This window comes from Lupinus angustifolius, unplaced genomic scaffold, assembly GCF_001865875.1.
Source record: "Lupinus angustifolius cultivar Tanjil unplaced genomic scaffold, LupAngTanjil_v1.0 Scaffold_523, whole genome shotgun sequence".
In the NCBI taxonomy this organism is placed as follows: domain Eukaryota; kingdom Viridiplantae; phylum Streptophyta; class Magnoliopsida; order Fabales; family Fabaceae; genus Lupinus; species Lupinus angustifolius.
Window position 1 is genome coordinate 27,907 of NW_017727880.1, and position 9,812 is coordinate 37,718.

Consider the following 9,812-nt stretch of genomic DNA (forward strand, 5'->3'; position numbering starts at 1 on the left):
AATCAAGTTTTGGTAGCCCATCAACAAGATTATTTTTAGACAATTTATCTAGATGCTTTATGTGAATATGAGCGACATGCCTATGCCAAAGCCAGATGTCATCCTCTTTTGATATAAAACATTTTGAAAATAGAGTAGTGACATCCTCTAGATTAACCATATAGATATTATTTATACGATATTCGACAAACTTAACTTTATTAGATTTATTGTCACGAATAATACAACACTCAGAATAAAAAGATACACGATTACCTTTATCGCATAGTTGGCTGATACTCAAGAGGTTATGTTCTAGACCTTCAACATATAAGACATTTTCTATCACGACCTGATTTGAGTTGCCAATTGTTCTGATGCCAAGTATCTTTCCATTGTTGTTGTCTCGATACGTGACAAACCCTTTTTCTTGCAAGGATAGATCTAGGAATTTTGATCTATCACCCGTCATATGTCTCGAGTATCCACTATCAAGATACCAATGTTGTCCATGTGCTCATAGAATCACAGATAGTTGATTGACATAAATTATCATTAGAGCAATTGCATGCATTACAAGAATAGATCAAATCTAATGTTTCATTTTCCAATTTTAGTTCATCTAATTCTTTATGTAATGAGACTATTTTTTGTTCATTTAGCAGGATTACTCTTTTCCTATTGGAACCAATCCTAGCTAATTTCTTTAACTCATCATACAATTCGACATACGCATTATACAATTCCCCATAGGGAGGAGAATCATCAGATGAAGTAGATGAGGTGTTAGAATATACCTCACTATTTACCTCTTTTGAATTTGAGCAACAAGCATTATCTATTCTCGTCATTAAGCATATCTTTGCTGTCTCCTCTTCATCTGAGGTGTTGGATGTCGTGTTCTCCTCTGGTACATCCCATACTATGTAAGCTTTCTTCGATTTGAAGTCTCGAGGAGTGCTCTTATCTGAATGAACCTTGAGGTAAGTTGGACATTGGAACCTCATATGTCCTGGCTTACCACATTCATGGCAAGTGAAGCGCTCTTTACTCTTGCCTTTTCTGGTCATCTCTCGCGCTTCTTTCTTCTAGAAACGTTTGAAGCCTCCTTTCTTTAGAAATTTCCCAAATTTGCATACCAGAAGGCTCAAAGTTTCTTCGTCTACATCTGAATCAGATTCATCTTCTTCTCTCTCTTCCATGGATTGAGACGTTGTTACCTTGAGAGATATACTTTTCTTTTTGGGATCTGAGTCTTCATGCATAATCAAGCGTCCGAGCTCCATTTCACGCTCTTGAAGTTTTCCGAACAATGTTGCCAAAGGCATGGAGTCAAGATCCTTTGATTCCATAATAGCTGTTACTTTTGGTTGCCATATCCTGTCAAGACAGCGTAAAACTTTGTTAGTAAGCTCTCATTTGTTAAGCAATTTAGCCAAAGCAACTAAATGATTAACTATATGAGTAAAGCGATTTTGCATATCACCAATAGAATCATTTGGTAACATACAAAATAACTCATATTCATGTGTCAGGGCATTCAGTCTGGCACGCTTGACTTCGCTCGCGCCTTCGTGAGTCACTTGTAAAATGTCTCACATTTCTTTAGCACTTTGGCACTACGAAACCCGAAAAAACTCATCATAGGATAGGGCCGATATGATGATATTTTTGGCATGCAAGTTATACTGAACCTTTTTGTGTTCATCATCGATCCATAGACTTTTCGGTTTGTCTTTCGGTTCATCGTCCACTAAATGTTGTGGAACGAAGGACCCGTTGACTACGAATTCCCGAATATTCGAGTCGATGGCCTCTATAAAGTTTTCATGCAAACTTCCTAGTAGGCATATCCTTCGCTACTGAATACGGGAGGGCGGTTAATGGATGCGCCATCACTGCCAAAGGGGTTGGTGGAACCCATTTAATTTCCGTAATGGATCATACTGATACAGTTGAGCTAGCACGACATACTAGCTCTAATACTACTTGTTAGGTATTAGTGACAGAATACATCTAGAAAGGGGGGGGGGTTTAATAGGTGTCGCGGTTCCCACTTACCGCTATTTGCACGAAAGCCCTATTCTGGAAACTTGCCCAGTTTATTGATTAAAGCTATGACTTAATCGATTAAGTCGCACAAAATTAGTAGTTGCTGATTGGCTCAATTACACAACCAATTATAGATTATACATAATTGATATAGCAGATATAATTGAATACAAATGATCTTTATTTGGTAGTAATGCTATATTTAAATTATCAGCTACAATAGGCAAATAAAACTACTAAAAACAGTAAAGAGATAAGGGAAATAAACAACCTGCAACAAGGTTTTTATACTGGTTCGTTTTGCGGTCCACTGCAAAACTACATCCAGTCCTCCCCTCTAATCTGAGAGATTTTTCTTCATTAAAATTGAAACCAATGTGCCTTACAAACACACTTCCTATTACAAGATCTTGAATGCTCCCTTCTTGAGTTCCTAGAACCTATACCTTGGTTTGACCTTACCCAATCGCCTCGAAAAACTTTTTCTACGATCCAGCCCCAACCAATAGTGTGCTCTAAACTCAAGACCTCCAAGTTTTGGTGAAGACTCTCTGATCTCTTTGGTGGTACGACACCAAGAGACGACTTCCCTTGTTACACAAACAACACAAAAAAGAGAGTAATGTGAAGCACTAAAATAGCTGAAATATTACGAGAAAGAATAAGCTATAAATCCTATACAAATCTCAAAATTTCTATGAATATGTATACGATGAAAATCATGAAGAACATGTAATTTCTTCCCTTAAGAAATATCTAAACAATAGTGAAAGAATTATGCAAGAACAAGATAGGATCAAGAACACATTTGATAATATGCAATGGATGATATGTTAAACCTAATCATAATACTATCTCACTATAATCTCACATGCAATTCCCTCTACCTATATGACATACATGAACATGAAAATACGCAACTTAGCAATTCTAATATGAATGTATGAATGTATAAAATTGTATATGAAATATGTTAAAGAAATAGTTTATATAGAAAAGCTATTTTTCACCCAGTTAATCGATTATGTTGCCTGTTAATCGATTAACGGGCTGTTAGAGAGTAACTGAAATCTGTTTTTCAGTTTTCTGTTGAAACTGTTACAAACTGTTTTCGCGTTAATCGATTAAAGCTTTACTTAATCGATTAACTGGCAAATTTTCAGTTAAGATCTTAATTGGTAAAGTACCTATATGTTATGCTTATCAACTATACATGTTTTACCTTTATGTTATGCCTAAAATGCACAAATAACATTAATGATTAATGCATGGACATATAATAAACTAGATGGAATGTCTCATGCAAATGATATGATAGTTTTTAGATTTTGTGAGATTTGAATCTAGGTTTATGTAACCTAAACTTAATAACTAACACACATCTAAAACTCTAGTCTAGACATGAAACTCTTGAATCTTTGACATGTTAATTTGTTGAGTTGTCTTTAAGCTTTCAATAAGTCCTTTGTCTTCATCAAAACATAGGCAAGCATAAGTGCATGTTTGTTTATTTCTTCATCAGGTTTTAGTTTAGAAGTTGTGCTTTTTAATTTGTGTTCCTGCAGGTGTGTTTATTTCTGTCTAATTATGCTTCTTTTCTTTGTAACAAAAACACATCATTCCAGATGTAGGAAAAAAAGATGTATTCGCTATTTTAAATGATGCTTGGAGGCGATACAAATGCGCCATCAAGGAAGAACATTTTAGAAAGTACAAAACCACATATGAGCGCCTAAAAAATTGTCCCAAAGACATTCCAAAATAACACTGTAAGGAATTGAGACGATATTGAAGTCTTGGAAATATTCATGTAAGATTCTTAAACTTTAGTTTATGTTAAATTGCAATACGTTGCACAAATACTCAAGTCAAATTAGACTATTATAGCCAATTAAATACAAATTAACTTGAGTAACCTTATTTAAGAGCGACATGAGTGTAATACTGAAGCACAATAGTGAATTAACTACTTTTATTTGGCCTGTTTGTATGTTCCATATTATGCATTAGGACTAGGAATACACTTATCGAAATCCTTGCAATACATGATTGTATCTTTGATGCAAGCTTGAAATTGAAATATAAGTGCTAAAATCTATCATGCAAGAATGGAGAAAAATAACATATGTCATGCAAGAAAGGGGAAAAATAACATATGTCATGCAAGAATGAAGTGCTAAAATTTCCTGCTGTATGATTTGAATGATTGGAATTGACTTTGGTATTATTGTATATAGGAAATAAGTGAACAAAATTCGAAAAATAAAGCTCAGTAGAAATGGAGACACCGAACGAGACCTGTAAACTTCGGTGTCATAAGGGAAAGATTGGTATGGTATTTAAATTATAAACGTAATCATTTATATTATTTGGTGTAGTTGTTGTACTTAAATATTTTATTTTTTGCAAAATGCAGTGTGCAACTAAGGAGAATAAAGAGATGCCCAACCAAGCTGAAATGTTTTGTGAAACTAGACAAAGCAAGAAAGGAGAGCCATTGGACCAAGAAACAACTAATACAATGGTAAGTATCTTTATTAGTATATATAGTAAGTTCTAGATTATGACTAGATTTTAATAAATATGGTCAATAAAGGATTAGTGTGTTGGAGTTTAGCCATGAGTTAGGCACAAACCGATTTTAGAACAAAAATATAGTTTTTATGCTAACTCGATTGCTTCTAAAAATGTCAGGCACAACTTAAAGATTTAATTGAAAATTCTAGTCAACAACCTAATGAAGCTTTTCAGAGTGTGTTTGGGAAAGAAAAGCCTGGAAGAGTTATGGAAGAGTTACCACACCTATCCTTTTGGAAAGAATAGAAGAAATAGCAAAAATTGAGAAAAAAACATGCTGATGAATTGAAATTATTAAATGATAAAGTTGAGAAATGGAGGCAAAACATAAGCAAGAAATGTCATCAATGGAACAAAAATTTGAAATTTTTCTAAGGAATGTCATAAATCAAAACAACCCAGGAATAGATGTGGAGGCATTAGCAATAATGTTATCAACACTAGGTACTTCTACATCAACACATGTTCCAAATTATGATAAGATAATTTCTTATTTATTTCTACCATCATATTTATTTTTGGTAAAAAATGATGTTCATTCATATATAAGCTAACAATATTATAATTTCTCTATTTGCAACAAAATCATTTGGAAGACAATTTGTTAGATTATGATTATATTTTGTTAAACAATAATGGATATAATTGTATATGATATGACTAGTAGTAAAGTGGATTATGTAGTGATGCTTGTCACTTTCAAGAATATAAGTTTGTATTTTGCTTCACCAAATTTAGAGCAACAAATACTCATGTTTTAAATTAATTAATGTTATGAATATCCATTAAAAAAACATTTATTCATATCTCTTATTATTTATTGATCTCAAAGTATTATTGAAAAATAATGATTTTCTTTGAGTAGTTAAGGTTTGTGTATATGGTGTAGCAAAGACAACGATTATCTATTTCCAAAATAGACACATGACCAAAGACAACGATTTTTGGTCTATGTAGACAATGAGAACGGTTTCAAAGTTGTTACCTATAAACGCAACTGACAAGGTTTTCCAAACTATTGCCTTTATACAAAGTGGCAACGGTTTCAAAATGGTTGCCTATGAAAACAACGACCACAATTTTCTACTTTCCTTTTAGATCACGATTTTTAACCATTGCCTTTAACATTGAATGTAAATCGTTGTCTATTTAAAGATTAGACAACAGTTTTAAAAATGTGTTGCCAAAAGTGTAAAAACCGTGACCTAAACTAAAGGCAACGCCTCAAACTACCACAGTTAAAAAATTGTTGCATTTGGCAAGGAGAATGGTTTTTTGACTTTTGGCCATGGTTTTCAGCCGTTGCCATAGGTAAAAAATGTTGTAGTGAATATACATATAAATATCATAATATAAAATATTTAACTGGGTTTTTAATTAAATATTCTTCCAATATTTGACTCATAAAACCGACCATTTTGAACCAAACTTATATTTACATATATAAGGCCAAGATCCATATTTTTCCTATTAATAAATTAGCTTTGGTTGATCGCTTGATAAAAGATTATTTAGGCAGGAAACTCATTTTTAATTGTATCACATGACACATATAATTATTGAATAGTTGAATGAATAATACTTATTCTAATGAATTAAGCTCATTCCTTATGAATTAAGCTCATTCCTTATGAATTAAGTCTAACTTATTGCTTATTACCTCTATATCTCACTTAGTTAAGTCTGTCCCAATTGAACATTAATTGAGACATAACGACTTAATTTATTTATCTTAAAGGTCTTGCTAAATAATTTATTTAATTTATTAACATAATTTACATACAGAAATAAGTTGTGACATAGTTATGGTTGTCTAAAAATAATTACTATCTACCTATAAATTGTCTGGATGAGCCAAATGAAAAAAATGGACACTTGAAATTTTTTGACATGAGTTACTTATGGATCCTTTTGATAAGTTACTCTTCAACCACTTCCTTTATCCTTAATCCATTCTCTAAAGCTACTTCCACCAGAACATGCATTAACTGCTTCTACCATTTCCGATATCAATTCTCTATAAATTTTTGAATCAGTAATTCTTGTTTTTTCATGATTAAATTATCTTCACAATTTTCTCATCTAATGACATTATTATTCGTAGTATGCAAGGAAACATGTTCCTGGTTTTGTCATCGAAGAACTTCGCCTTTCTCTCATAGTCACTTTCCAATATTCGCTTTAGGTTGTTCGAGAAACTGACTGCAATGTACTCTTCCAACTCCAATTGGTCTAGTCTTGCAATCACGTACCCAAAATGATTAGTTCTTTATCCAAAAGGTGAGTTATACCTTAATAGTACAAAAAATATAATTTACTAATCATCTACTGCTCGAGTTGCTTTTTGTTTACCAATCATGTTCTATTTTGGAAAAAAACTTGATATCCAATGCTGCTCCTTTTACTTCGTTGCAGGAGTGTATCCAGCAGTTGTTCACTCTCTGCTTGGTTTGCAATACTATACTTGAAATTGCAGCAACTTTGTGCCAACCTACAACTTTACTCATTGTACCTAAATATTTTATGGTTTTACTGGTTGAAGCCTGTTGGTGCAGCGGAAGCGATCGTTGCGCAACGTTGGTCACTAGCAATCAAATAAAGACATAGAATAAATAGAAGAGAAGAAATAAGAGAAGTTGGTAACAGGGTTCAACCAATTATGCTTACGTCTGCGGTAGCGCTGAGCGGCTACCAAGATATTATTAGAGAATAAGGATTACAAACCCTAGCACACCCATCGGCCCAAGTGTCATTGAGGTGTTTCTATTTGGTGCTTATATCTGTTACATATTACAACAAGGAACCTGAGTCTAATATATAATATGAGACTTTATATAATAACATATTTCAAACATCCCCAACAATCTCCACCTTGATTGAAATAGACGAATATCTCGCTTCTTAGGAAATCTACACAAGAATCTCCACCTTAGCGAATATATGACTCCATCTTGCTCAATGCATAATTCTCTTTAATTTCTCCCCTACAACATAGACCTTTTGAGTATCCTTGATAATGTTACCAAGAACCTAGCTCTCCAGACTTGTAGTGCAGCTTCCCGCACTGCCATCAAATAGAACATGCCGCCTAGCCATCTATTGCTAGGAAGTCTTACGATATATTGAAACATCTATACAAAAGTTCACCAACAATCGTTCTCTTCAATACTCAGTCAAACTGAACCTTGGAGCTTCCTTGGAAAGCTTCAACCGCTACCACCATTGTCTACTCCGACAATCCTAGTTCAAAAGAACTATCATACTCCACCATAAGGAGTATAACCATAACACACACCTTGCATCAATACTAACTAATGTCTGTGTCACATCATTGCATCCAAGACAATGCCTATGTCACACCCTACATCTCTACCAATGCTCGTGTTACAATTTGCATCAAAGCCAATGCTCATGTTACACCTTACATCAAAGTTAGTCAGTGCCTCTTTGCTTTTGTGGATCTGCTAACAATTAACATCCTTCACTATGAGGTCCTAGACACGCCATTAGGATATTCAACTTCTCATCTCAAATGAGAACATTCTCTCAACATCTAGAGAGATATTGTCAGCACCTGTCTCTAGGTCAAACTCAACACATGAGTCCCTATCTCCACCTTGATCCTAACCCAATACATGAACTTAAGGAGTTCTGGATCAACATATATCGCCTCCACTATAGTTCCGCCATGTTTTCTTCTCCTTCAAATCATTTACTCTATCTTTTCCAATACCTTTTACGCACCTTGTCTAGTCATCACGCCTTCACCCTCCTTAGCCATTATCTGACATCTGGGTTAAGAACCATCTACCAATTGGCTCTGATACCAATTGGTTCTAATACAAATTGTTGGTGGAGCGGAAGCGATCGTTACACAGCGTTGGCCACTAGTAATCAAATAAAAGCATAGATTAAATAGAAGAGAAGAAACAAGAGAATTTGGTAACGGGGTTCGACCAATTGTGGCTACGTCCAAGGGAGCGTTGAGCGACTCCCAAGATATTACTAGAGAATAAGGATTACAAATCCTAGCACACCCATGGGCCCAAGTTTCCATGAGGTGTTTATATTTGGTGCTTATATCTGGTGCATGTTACAACAATGGACCCGAACTCAATATATAATATTGATACTCTACTCTATTCTAATACTAGGCAATATGAGACTTTATATAATAATATATTTCAAACATCCCCAACAAAACTTTTGTACGAAATTAATAATTAATTTACTACCCTTCAAATTATTATATAAATTAATTATTTCCAACATGTTTTGGAGTGTAATTGTGGAAGCTCTAAAGGTGGACAGTTTTCAGAAACTTTGCTCATTTCAACCTTTTCTTCGACGAGTTGTAAGACATTTGGCTTGACATTGCAGAGTTTGATGGTTAGGGTGAGGGGTTTGAATTAATGAGGTTGAGACTTCCCACAATAAATACTAACATACTAAAATTTGCCGATAAAAAAGATTAAAGATTATTTATTTTTTTACCGTTTTTGGTTCATTATCATTGGTGTGAGACATAGTTTGGAACATGTTTTGAATGCTTGTTCCCCATTATTCCATCATGGTTATCCGAACGTCTTAACTTCCTGGGATGGTCTCCCATCTAGCCGAGCAGAGACCAGGTATAACCAGTTAAAGGGCTTGATCGGAGTCGTTCCCCTTATGCCAGACATCCAATGCCAGGGTCAGGATCACTCCTTGTCTGATATACCGCCAACAACATACTGCTACGCCACTTACAATCCCTCATACTCCTGGCCAACACGACAAAATCGACAAGCACAGTCGGCAACATGACTACCACACCTACTACAAGCTACAAGTCAACTATGCACATAGTACGATCCTGCGAAAGCCGCATGATATGGGAAAAACCGCCTTCGACAAGCTAGGATGGTTGACCATGCCAACAGTACCCTCTAGAGCCACGTCATCCACCTTAACCACTATAAATAGGGGTCTCCCCCATCAAGAAGTATCAGGTAGAACTTATCACTCGCCATTACTATTCTCTACTTACTTCTCCTATCTCATTTATTGCTCCCGAACATTACCTCTCCATTTTTACTGACTTGATCATCGAAGAATCTTTTAAGGTACCTCCACCTGCAGATCCAAGTCTACCTTCATCTAGATTCCAGAAGAACTCTATCCCGAATATTCAAACAGTCTTACTCGGACCTCTAGCCCGACCA